Below are 13,317 nucleotides of genomic sequence, written 5' to 3'. Positions count from 1 at the left end.
AACTCGGAGCTTTATTAACTGCCTCTCTCTCGCCCAAGATTGAAGTATGCACATGCAACTCGAGAGCCGTGGCTGTAGTTCTCGACCGGAGGAACCGACTTGACGCTATCGCCGTCCAAGTACGGAGTCCAGGGATGACAGCAGTCGACGGAATGTATCCAGTCGCGGGGTGTTTGGACAGGCTGTCGGCCCGCGAGTCTTGCCGATGCAACATATTACCTTCAGCTACTTCCAGGTAGCAAGAAGTCCGACGTCACGTAAGCGCACCCATAACGTCGCAGGAACTTGCAGCATCAGAGCACCGATTAACGACGCAGAGACGTCGCGACGCCCCGGCGAGAAACAGCTGACCGAGTGACTGAAGCGTTATACCGGCTTCTATATCAGATTAGCTTCGTCATTAATCACCCGAAAGGATGTACAAGGGGATGCACTAGCCTGGCACTCGAAAACACCTACACCCTGGCCGAGCGGACGAAGAACAGTGAAGATCCGGTGAACCCGATATCCCGTAAATTCCTTGAGGAATTGGCGGAGATTTTTCATTCCTGAACTCTCGGCTAAATAGGTTCGATGTTCGGTTATCTGAATAGTCGCGCGTGCCGTAGTACACAAGATGCTTTCGTCGAGGTGAACGGAATTTGGTCCGATGATCAAACGGCATTCCAAACAAATTAGCAAATAGTTGGTTATTGGCTGCTCGGTAAGTAAAACGATATTAAATAGCAGCCTGGTTACAACCCGCCGCGATCATCCGGCGTCGGTTCAGCCGGGGCTCCGGCAGCGTATAATCTCGCTGGTTATTAATGGCGTGGTTTGGGAAACAGCTACCGGGCAGCCACGGTCCACAGCCTCGCTTTGTAAAACAGCATTCCGCGCTATACTCGTTACCATCCCTGACGATGTGCCCACATTAATTGTATTTTACGCCAACTCTCTTGCTCCAGCTCCCTTAGGTACTTGGCAGTAACACGATTTTTCACCTCAACTCAATTCAGTTACCATCGCTCACTTTTCCGAACTCCGGTTGATTATTTTGCTCGGTAGCAAACTTCGAATGAACTTCGTATCAACGAAGCTTCGCCTGTATATTTCTACCTGTAAATTCATCCGCGCTGAATTCAGACAAGTACGAAGATATCATTCCATCGTACTTGATTGTTTATTTTGAAAATGACGTCACACTGACAACGAATAAAGCCACCCCCGAACGAGCTTACGTACCGGTCGTTGTATCTGTAGCTCGCATACGTCTCACCTCACCGTCGGTTGGTGGAGTCTTGACAGAAGGTGCGGCGAAGGGCTCTCAGACACGAGGCATATCCACGAGGTCGTAAATCGAACGGGTCGGTGTGTCTGCCGGGTCTTGCCGAGATTTGCACCGATGACCCTTCGAACAATAAAAGAGCGGGAAGTTCATTTAACAGGCTATAAAGGAGTCTACGCTTAGCGGCGTCGATTGTGGTAGTGGGATAGCAGTCGGTGGATGACGGCGCAGGGGTGAATCGCCGCGCAAGTCGAGTCTTCGGACCATCCGAGGTCGCGCTTAAAATGGGCTAAAAGAGGATTTGAGTCCGGTACCACTGCCTCGCTATCGGAGATCACCTCCGGGCCCGGAGCCGGCTTATCTCGCCAAGAGGAAAGCTCTCGGTCGCCGGGGAGGTGAGATGGAAGGGGGGATCGGTTTCTCCTTCCACCTCCTCCCTTCCTCTCACTCTCACTCTCTTTTTCTCCTCAGATTTTCGTTCCATGGTACACTGGAATTGTTGAACAAGGGAAAAGTCGACGTAATGCGAGATAGCAGGCAATCGAAGGTAGCTGGTCGAGCAATTACGTATAGTAGAAACTAGAAGCATAGAAAGGTGCGTGAAACGGACGTGAGATCTTCCGGTTCGCCAAGCAGCCGGTCCAGTGCAGCTATTATCGTGAGAAGTCCTTTGGAATGCGAGTGAGTAGAGGAGGTAGGTACATAAAATTCGCTCGTTGGGCAACGCGGGTTATTTAGCTGACGCGGAGGAGATCTTGGTAGCCGTTAAAGCGGAAAATCGGGCGTTCAATCAGCGCGATTACCGAGCAGAAAATCGAACCTGGGTGATGGACATCGCGAACGCATCGAGCCCAGACTGCTTTCAGGCCGAGGAAAGACACCCAGGCGGAACAGAGAATGCAGTAGAATGCAAGCGTTACTCGACCATTAACTCGGCTTCGCCTTTGCTTGCTGCCATGCGTATGCTTGAATTGGACATTTGGAGTTGGAAAAGTGGCAGACAGGTGCGCGCGAATTGTTGAGGAATCGCGGAAATTGACCCGATGCACTAAACCGTAGTAATAATCCCCGGGGATCGAGTAGGCGCGCTAATAAAGCGCCTCGTTACCTCTCTGATTTCCCGAGCAGTGGAAGGACCCGAGGTCGTTTCGAATCTCTAAGTACACTTTGTACTTCTGACTTAGAAGTAATATTAGCCGTCTGCCCTGGGGAGTCGGTCTTTGGTAAAAGAATGAATAAATTCAAGCCCGCTTCGCCACCGCTTCTCGCGGACACGGTGATCCGGGAAATAATAAATCAAAGTGTTACTTCTGAATAATATACAGATTTGACATGTGTCGCAGGTACTGGAGGCTGCTTATCATCCCATACGAGGCGGACGAAACGATGCGATGCTCAGCCTTGGCGGCGTGAACCGTGCAATGCAACAATGCTTTATCTGTTCGAATTCGATATCAAGTTTTATCGAGATAATTGAAAGCTAAAAATATGCCTTTGTTTTTACCTGTGGATTGTCTGCTTATTCAAAGGAGAATGGACCCTGTTGTTCGTTATTGAAGACGAGTATTGTTTCATCGATTTTATTCCACAGCGTTGAATCTTGTTCAGTGAACCCCAGCATCGAAAGCTCGGTAACATTGCAAGTAAACTGCAGGACGAACTAGGACCGAATGAAAACAGAATATGAAAACGGCTTATTGCACTTTCCCGGTAGCTCGGTTTCAGATTGAACGTGCGTGCGCGAAGCGTCGGCGGTAACGACGCTATCCAGCACGCGTGCTAAATGTATGGCGTTCGTGATTTTAGAAACCTGGCGTTCACCCGTTTTACGACCGCGGCATGCTCACCGACAATGCTTAACACTTTGAGCGGCTTCCTCGTCTGCTTGGTCGTTCAGTTATTCGGTTATCTACTTATTTGGTGCTTCGATTTCTCGCCTCACACAATTACCGTCACAGTCTGGTGTACGGAAATACAGTCATTGTGTAAAGTGGCATATTGCATCGCGAGGTGATTCTACTATAGTTTAAAAATGTAAATAAATTAAGCTGTACGGTACTATCAGATGAAAAACATATTTAACAAGGAAGTTGCAAATCCGCATGTTTCACGATCCACTTTAAAAAGAAACAAAACTTATCTGACAATGAGATACGTAGTCACCACCAGTTGTGAGTAAGCATAAACCTAAATTAATAACTGGCAACTTTCGACTTCTGAAACTTGTGAAAATCATTAGAACAGCGTCATCGCGCACAAAGGGAACAACAATTCATATTAATAACGAATTGATGTTGCAAATAATCTTTCACCTCTCTGACGACCAGAAAGAGAGAGGGCATTGTCTGCAGGCCTAGAAATTCGGTGTTTGTCGAAAGCCCCACGCGTTCTAGCGCCGCTCGGGATACGCCTGGGCTTTGTTGATCGGGCGACACTGATTGCCAATCAATATACCCATCTCGGTGGAATTTGATTCAACAACAATGTTGATCAATCAGTGTGCCAGCCTGTACCCCGTCACATACATAGCGCCGCTGCAATTCTCTCTTGGAAACAACGAAATAGCAACTTCTATTTAAACAATCCCGCCTCTGGCTGTCAATAATCCTTGTCCCTTGTTGAATTCAGAATTGAATTTTCGAACGTTCAATTTTTGTTTTCTATAGGAAAGAAATACCGAATACTCTACCGAATTTTGACCTTCTACGTAAATTTTTTCCACACTTCAATTCCATCTGTGGTCATTTTCAAACGGATTCAAAACGTACTGTCAGTGCTGGTTGCTACAGGTACTACTTATAGTCAAGATGCAATATGTACTCGACGTTACACGTCATCAAGAAGAGCTATTCATGCATGCTTTTATCTGTTCTTGTCGATGTGTACCGTATAAATTGTAAATTCTATCAATATTTAGAATAGATGGACAATTGCTTCGTCAGGAGAACCGCGACTACACCACGAGTCTCCAATTATATGGATTTGACAAAAGTACACGAACCCGGTGTACACCGAGAGCTCGACACGTAGGAAAATACAGAATATTCTCTAACACTTAATCACCGGTCCGCAAACGCGGGTCCGAATAGCTACGTTTCCCCATACACGTTACTAAACGTTACTAAATGTCACCGGACCAGAAGCTCTGACTCTGATTGCGCGCTGTTTGCCAATGTAACCCACTCCCCTCCGGAACAACGCGTTGTACTTTATCCTACCCACACGGGCTTGCGGTGGGCAACAGCCAGCTTATAGGCCCAAGCCGTCGGAAAGGAAATGCAACAACTCGAAGCGCGGAGGGTCAGGATAGGAAGTAACCAAAATTCCGAACCAATCGGAGTACAATAATTATCGTGTGCATGTGGAAACCGCTGAATCAAGCAACGGAACGACACAACTTGTCGACGGTTACCCTTGCTCCTTTTCTCTTACATCAAGAGAGAGAGCCGAAAGAGACAAATGGTGTGGTGGTTCCGGTTGCTGGACACCGCGACCGGTGGGGTCAGTCGCCGACTCCTGGGGGCGTTTCGGGTGGTGGCTAAGCCAGGCACGGAAGATGTATGCCAACCGGAAGACACCGTAGCCGGAAACCATTACTGCCCCTCTAATTTCTTTACGATCACAATGCTATTGGTTCCGATTGGTCATGCTTCCGTGCCGTTCTTGTTTATGGCTCTGCTATGGCCAATCATCCACCGGGCAGGGTAATCTGGTCTTTCCTAACCCGGCTGCTCTTCGCTTCATTGACAGGACAGCTGTGTACAGTCGTGTAGGTATATTTACCTACGTACATACAACTGCGGACACAAATTACACTCTGAATTCGATCCAACTTTCCGCGTTCCGCGAGTGGAAGTTGACAGTCCTGCAGTCGTTATCCCTCCGCCGTTCTCTCCATTGCCGCTTCGATATCTGTATTAAAATCTCGTGCTGCAACTGCTGGGTCCGTGGTATAAGCCTTGAGATTACTCTCTCCTGGATTCTCATACTGTAACTGGTATTTATACGCAGTGACACGGTGTTACTCTAGGCATTTATTCTTCATTTTTTGACTCCTATGCGCAGATCTCATGTTACCACCGTTCCTTGTGGCAATTTTGAACTTGGTCCTTCCAAAAGTCGTGTTTAACTGCTGCCCGAAGACTCTCGTGGATTGACTCTCAGCATCGTTCGTGCGTGAAACTTTATTGCGCTACAGGCACAATGCCGAATGATCGTCTGCCTTCACGCGATGCATCCATTATACTGCACAGTCCATCCAAACGCGATGCATTGTTGCGCTAATCACTGGATACATGACTCTTCGTATGGCCACTGGCCAATACCGTGGAGTTGGAGTGCGTGGCACGCGCTGGAATCAGAAAGTGCATTTGCTATCCCAAAGCTACTAGTGAGTTGCAGCTTTTCGTCAAATACACTATATTGGGGAGAAATAGTGATCTTTGTACCATGATTGCCTCAAGAATGACGAAATGGAAAAAGGAAACATATTATATTCATGATTGTCACTTACAGTAGTCTTTTCACTCGTGCCTCAAATACTTTAATTTCAATTCTTATATATTTTCATCATCAGTGATTTGCAAACATGCATCCGAAATACCGCAAACATCTATGCACTGAAACATCTGAGTGAATGTCATATTTTGTCATAACTTATTATATGTTCCTGGTACTTTCGCTTCTCATTGAGTCATTTGTATCATAGGTACAAGCGATCTTCGGTATTTGAAATCCCGTTGATGTTGTAGATGGCACGAAGCCATGTGGAAACCATCTGCAGCATGTGCTTGGCGATATTGTGATTTGTTGTCTGACAATCAATTACCAACGCGCAATATTGAGACAATTTTTTTAACATCCGCTAACCTAGCAGAAACGAATTTGATACAGTACTTAGCTTAATTGTCTAATGCTTAAAAGTATGTCATTCGTTTATTGCGGCCTAAAGCCAACATTGTCGAGTTTTGTTTACGACTTGGTTACGTGTGCTATAGTTCACCGAGTTAACCTTGATACCAAAAATATATTTCTAAAACGAAACATCGAGATAAATATAAGAGAAAATTGTAATAAAACTTTCAGCGTCTCTCCTACACGTCCCGAAATAAAGAGCAACTCTTCGAGCAGGAATGAAAAATTCTGAAAATTGAGAAACGACTCTTAGACACCGATGAGTGCCGATAATCCAACGTCAAGTGCAGACTGGCGCGATGAGGCCGCTATCCAACCAGTTTTGGATAAGCCTCGAAGTGAATTAGAGGAGGACGTGGAGTAGCGCCCGGCTGTGTATGGATGCACGAACAGTATCCAGACGTGATAGGGATGTGCGGCGTATTTCCGCGTCGAGGAGAGCGACTGTGTGGGTACGTCGGGCCGTGAGCGCCGTGGCTCCAGGCACAATGAGGCTATCAGATTATATTTCTATTTTCGACACGCGGTCTATCGTGCAATCCCATCTCCATCTCTCGGAGCTCCGCTACCGCCTCGGCGTTGAGCAGCACCACCCCGTCCCTCGGCTCCTCGCGATGCTCGCACAACGGCAGCCCGACGTGGCTACACCAGCATTCGAAGGGCCCGAGGGCCTGCCAACCGTCGACGGTATAAGGAATGTAACGCGGACGCGAGACGAGGCGGCCAGGAAGCCGATGACTCTCTATACACGCCACTGTTTAATACGAAGAGCGTATTACTGACAAGCGATATGCCACCGCGGAGAAGCCAGTCGCCCAGCTCGCACTAAAGATAGTACCTACCCACCTCAGATCCAAGATACTCGTCGTACATGAATTCCGCTCATTACATACTTACTTTTATCTCGCGCACCGTCAGGTACCTGATTGCTCCGATAAATAGCGTTGCAGTTTGGTGGAAATCGTTTACTTTACCCCTTCTATCGTAGCCACTATCCAGGCTCAAGTGCACAAATCGGGTCACAGCCCATTTTTCACGGTGTCATGTGTCATCTCTAAACTTCATTGTGAAACACATTTTTTTTGTCAAAATTGTCAAATGTCCATCGAGTAGAGCAACTTTATACTGAGCCATAATGGTCAAGTTGATCGAACGTAAAGACTCACGAAAGACCGCAGATCATTGAAATCAATAAAAGATCGTTACTCAATACCTAACTAGGTAGTAATCTTCAAGTGTAATTGCGGTCCACTCAGACCGCAGCACCGTTGGACCAGAGTAATTTGTATCACGGTAGTAGCACCCAGCGTCAACGAAACCCGAATATTCTGTATTTCAATATTACCTTATGGGCGATGGTATCACGTGGATGGATTTGAGGTACGTAGCTCGCAGGTATCTCGGATCCTCAGCCGGACAGGCGGCGGGTTCGGTCGTGACGTTGGTTCGCATGGGTAAGATGATGGGCGACCTTCCTTCGTTCCTTCGGGCGGGGCAGCTTCTCTTGCAGCGGGTTCTTCTCGCATAGCACGAAACATCAAGTTGGCTCTTTCGCATGGCGAGCTCCGCGGTCTCGACCGTGCAGGTTATTTATGGGCTAAACATCCGTCTTAAACCCCTTAGCCACTGCTAACCTTTTGTTCCTTCGTTCCTATACGTCTACTTCTAATTTACTTCTGTCTCTTGTCGAGGTATGCCTAAGAGATTGCCTGCCGATTCGTTTCGATCATCAGCAGAAACGATCCTGCGGTAGATAAATGTATATATGTATATACCTGCACGGGCGGAGAGTCGATGGTATTGAATATCGATGACGTCACCTTCGCCCCCATTGGCTCGCCTCCATGCCTACATATTGCCGGTAAGTGATCACGCTGGTTGGCTAAAAATAAAAATTCGACTTTCTTGGAATTAGATGAGTCACGGAGGTGGCACCGCATCACACGGAGACACGGAAAACGTGGATGAAAATTAGAGGAATGAAAAGGAGAAGGCAGAAAACAGGGGGCGAAAAGAGGGAAGAGAATGGCCGAGTTGCTGTACGGGCTCAGCAAACAGCTCGCGATGAAAGAGCTGCAGAGGGAGGCATTGGCGGGAGAGGAAGTATACCCGAGAGAGGAGAGGAGAGCACCCGTCGACCGGTTATCGCAACGCTTCGCGGCGTTGTACCCCGAAGCAAGAGAGGACGAGGAGGAACCGCTAGATGGTACGATGGACGGACGTCTACGCACGACACTGTAAAATTACGGTGTCAAGAACAATTACTTTACACACGAGCAGTTACCGCGCTCCGCAAGCCACTCAAAAGACACCCCCACCACCCCCTTTCACCCTCCAGCCGTGTTGTGTAATGCGGAAACTGGATTCCGTATTTTGCGGGTCACGTGGCCGACGCCTCCACCCCCGCCTCTCTTCGAGGTTATTATAAAACTTTGACAACGCGATGAATTTCAGGCTCGCTGCGCGGGTACGGGCAGCGGCGTTTATCCAGCCGGACATTTTTCCCGGTTCCCTCTCCTCAACCTTTCGCTTCCTTCCAAATTCGTCACGTCCAACATTTTCCTGATTTCCCCTGTCTTATCCAGCTGGCTTAAGCCGAGGCTCGTGCGATCGAAACCGCACTTCCTCGGACGACGCGAATCACGAGATTGTCCAAGCGGGGCCGAGGACTACACGGCCGGGCGTTTTCGACGAGGGGGTGCGCCCGATAATATCAGCGGTTCTGGGAGGCGGGGGTCGCAGGCAAAGGGTCCCAATCAATCAGCCGGAAATCAGTATGCACGGCACGTCTGCCTAATGCCGCCATTCTTTCATCGTATTCATTTGATCGCAGCTTCACCGAGCGACCTGCTGCAGAGTGCCCGTAACGCTAATGGGGTATATTTGAGTCTGTTGTCTACACCACGACCGGGGCAGCGATACGCTCTTCCTTCGAAATACGTATGGAGTCGAGGCGCGTGTGCACGATGAAGCCTTATACACACTTTCCATGACGTATTAAAACGGCTTATTATTTGCCAGACGGTGTTGCCGAGAGGCAAATGCAGCCTCTCCGACCGGACGAGGCGCGGAGGAGGGGTCAACACGGGGGTAATTCCAAAGAGCTTCTCTCCCAGCAACTAGGTGATCCGGATTATCCTGGATCCGCTTAGTTTACCGGACACTTGCGCCGGACGCCGACGACGACCGATACGATACCATCTGACTTCGCTTCTCCTTTCACTCTTCGTCTCAACGCCTTTTTCGAACCAGAAAAGCCATCGAGGCTCGAAAGCCAGGAAGCCATCGAGAAAAGTGTTGCAAACGTTTAGACGGAGCCACCAAGTTCGATACGGGCTTAGATTGGCAAGACTCGTGGCAAAATACAACCAAGGTTGGACACCCGATAGAAACGGCTATTCTTTGATGTATCATTTCTATGAATTCGAATATGAACTTTTGTAAGAAGTAAGTAGGATTAATGAGATAGTTAAGTGTTTACATTCACAGAAACAAAGACTCTTGATACAAAATTTATAAAGCTTAAAAAAATACATAGTCAATTCTTGATTACCTTCATCAAAAGTGGTGAGAAAATTATTTCAAATAGATCCTATCCTTGGTCTTTAACCAACATCCCTTCTGCTAGTCCAAGTACATCGGCATCAAAAGCACCAAAGAGTCCATGGCAGCAATTGGCGTTCGGTGTTGTTGAAACTGAGTCAAGTCCTCCCCAGGCGTCATGTGTCAAGCGCTAGCCGCCTGACAGGCCGCAGACAACGGAGCCCCGCTTTTTTGGGTGCGCTGTCAAAATAGATAGCGCTTCGCGGTATCGGAGGGAAAGTTTACCGAGTATTTTACGAATGGTAGTTTGACGGTGTGGGCGACGAGGCGAGGGGTTAGGGTTGGATGTGACGTCAGGGGTGATTAACATAAGCGTATCGACTTGGCGAGGGTCCTCGTCAAAGGGTGATGACCTTGGGGCAAGGGTGCAGAATGCAGGCAACCCTTTTATGGCGGCACCGGATGACTCTAATATCTAATGTGCTCACATTAGCACGGGGATTGCATTTTAATGAAACCGTGCATGCTCCACTTGGGGTCCTCCTGCGGCTTCCCGAAATTTCGCCACGGATACACGGACGCGCCAGTTGGATCGAAGGAAATTCATGACATTGGACGATCGGATGTCGGGAGCGAATTCTCGTGCACTTTTTACTTTTGGGCGCAGTTGACGCGACCGCAAATTGGCGACTTCGCTTTGTGCTCTGCGACCAGTGTTCCCCCATGTCCTACAAGGTTTTCCGATGCCATTACCAGTGACACCGTGCAAGCCGGCGATAGAAATCCCGTAATACTAAAGTCTCGGACCAGGCTGCGGTCGACTCGTTCAATGATGTATCGATCACACAGCTGCACCATACGAATTGCAGGAACAACCGCTCAGTTGTAATAAGCAGCTACAAGTAATCTGACGGTAATTAATCTTCCCCCGAGAGCGACGCAAGCCGGCTTATAATAGACGCCGCCGTAGCGCAGGAGGTGAACGAATGCGTTTGATGGAAATAAACGGGAATTACACCCTGTGAAAATGATCTACACCACGGTCGGGTGTGACAACTGTAAAACTATAAGGTGTAGCTGAACTTGATTTCAGGTAGCCGTTTGGTGCGGGTCATTGGACTCTGTTTTCGGACGGTGAGAATTCGGGTACAACTTGGATGAGATTTTTCGTTACACATAATAATTTGCAAATAAACTCCCGTCGCCAAGTTCATACAAGCCGGTGAAAAGGGAACGTTGATGTCGTTTCTGGTGGGGATATCAGGAACGGGCTTTAGACTGGGATAGTAGGATGTGTAATGGATGCAGATCAGACCGCGAGTTGGACGGAGATGGCAACTGCATCTCATTCATACTTTTGCATTTGAAAAGTCATTTATGCGCGGGGTAGAAGGAGACCGGTGCATTGCTACGACGCTAAGCAGACGCGGATACGAGAGAGAAGGAGCGGGACCCACAACGAGAGGGTATTATAATAGATATGTTAGCATGCAAACGTTGTCTTTTACGTTCCCTGCCTGCCAGGATAGACGTGTGTTAGTGGTATTCTCGCCTGCAAGGATGTGCCAAGTTGTTTGCGGGCCACGAGATGTTACAGGCCAGGTCTTGCACTTGGAGAGAAGACGCTCGGATTAAATCCAAGTACCCTGTCAATTCACTTCTATTCTCATCGGTGTAAAATTGCAACATACTAATGAAAAAGAAGTCTCTCAAGGTATTTGGAATTCAGAAGGATACATGAAGTCGGCAATGGTGAACTTCTGATTATTTGTTCAAATTGACCTTCATAATCCTTCTCTTCGCTGATCCCAGAAATATCATCAAATGGACTCGCATCTTGGTACTAATGTAAATATCGGTACAGGGTTTGGCAATAACCATTTCTGACCCAGAGGATGTGATATCTTTCGTGCATCAACTCACGTTCCTTTTTGCGACGTCTTCCGGGTGGTCGGACGTCGCCGTCGACGTGGTCGGCCCTGAGTCCGCAGCGACTGGCTCGCGCGCGGCTCGTCGGCGAGAGGGGCGGGTAAGCGCGGATCTCCGAATAGGGGTGGGGGCGGTGAGGGGTGCACCTACTTACCATACTCCCAGTATACCAAAGTCTCGCTGCCGACGCGCTTGCCACAGATAGTAGTTGCTAGCACGCGGCACTCCGCCGCAGCGCACCGTGTGCTTTCGCTCCGTGTAGTATGCACGATTCCGTGTGTTCCGCGATTTCCACGTGCCAGTTTTTGCCAGGTGGATCGATCCCCCCTCCCCAACTCTCGATCTTTTCATCTCCTTTGCACTAACTCGCTCGCTCAGAAAACGAAAAACGCAAACTCCCTCTTTTCACGTCTATCAAAAGAACGATTGGGGGTCGTCTTATACCAGTGACCAAGGGTAATGGTGGGGGAAATCTAACCGGAAGTCGCTGGCAAGCGTAAGTGTTGTCAGTTTCGTATGGTGCCAGTTCGCCAGGGTCCCATGGTATCCGGTTCCTCGTGTTCATACGGAGTGGGGGAGAGGCAGACGAGGAGGAGAAGGAGGATGGCGACGTGGTGGGGGTTGGAAGGGAGGGAGGGAGAAAGGAAGGGATGAAGGCGTGTGATGCAACCAATGCATCTGACTCTTAAAAGGCACGTGGCTTCTAGAAATTTTGAAGATGAACCGAAGACTGATCGCGGTATCCACCGCTTAGGAAATCCGTCAATTGGTACGTACCCAATTTGAGTCATTTTTACTACGGCAATTTATACAAGCCAGTTCTTTATATAGGGCTCGACAGGCTGGTTGACAGGCTAGACTTTACGAAATTTGAGAAAAAGGAGGCTGAGAGCTAAACGTGTTTTAGCTTCTGTCAAATCAACTGATTTTCATGCAATAGGCATCACAAAGATTCGCAAATAACAGTATAGACCGGCACATTGTCTACTTGTTATCCGTAACGAAGCCTTCTTGTGCGGTGTGGACGATGACTGCAGGGCAAGTGAGCTGAAAGAGAAAAAAATAAATTGTAAACAGTATATGTATGCCCCAAAATTGAATTCGTTTGGTGAATGACGTCTAACAAACCGCAGTTATATCATAAAAAGCAATGCAGCAGAACGTGAATTAATTCTTGTAGCACCCCTCTCGGAAGTGTCTCGAAATTCAATAAAGGCGAATAAGGCCTCGACGCAACCCCCGTTCCCGGCCCTCACCTTCTTCCATCCGCAATCCTCATCCGTATCGCAAGCTCTCTCTTTCTGTCTCTCTATTTCTCTTTCTATTCTATGGGGTGGTCACAGAGCTTGGCTCGGCGGCGTTCCAGAGTTGTAGACGAGCCACGGTGCATATATTAGTCTGTATATTATGGTGGCTGAAGAGGGTCGCCGCGACGCCAAAGACAATTACCCCGCAATAAGCAATTTCTTCTCTTTGTCATCTGACGACTAGAGTCATTATTTTTCGAACCTCGACATCGGCATCTCGACCCCTTGAAAGACGGTGCAATTTTTCTTAAATATATTGGAGAAGGAGTGACATTAGAGGTCGCGTAATTATCCTTCGGGAACCGTTGGCGGGTCGGGGCTCGCGGTAACCTCTAAGAAAACAATGAGCTTCGAAGA

The 13,317-nt window shown here is 48.3% G+C and overlaps 1 long non-coding RNA gene across 1 annotated transcript in view; it reads right to left on the bottom strand.

Annotated features, from left to right (window-relative positions):
* Positions 1–12,594: 12,594 nt before the first annotated feature.
* The window catches only part of LOC124310382 (uncharacterized), a 141,214-nt gene continuing 140,491 nt past the window's right edge, over positions 12,595–13,317 (bottom strand). The window contains exon 5 of the long non-coding RNA XR_006909658.1: positions 12,595–12,700. This is a non-coding gene — a long non-coding RNA (uncharacterized LOC124310382). The remainder of the gene's footprint in view (positions 12,701–13,317) is intronic.

Source organism: Neodiprion virginianus, chromosome 1 (assembly GCF_021901495.1).
Source record: "Neodiprion virginianus isolate iyNeoVirg1 chromosome 1, iyNeoVirg1.1, whole genome shotgun sequence".
Classification (NCBI taxonomy): Eukaryota; Metazoa; Arthropoda; class Insecta; order Hymenoptera; family Diprionidae; genus Neodiprion; species Neodiprion virginianus.
Note: the sequence above shows the minus strand (reverse complement) of the source record. Positions and strands in the feature narration are given on the sequence as shown.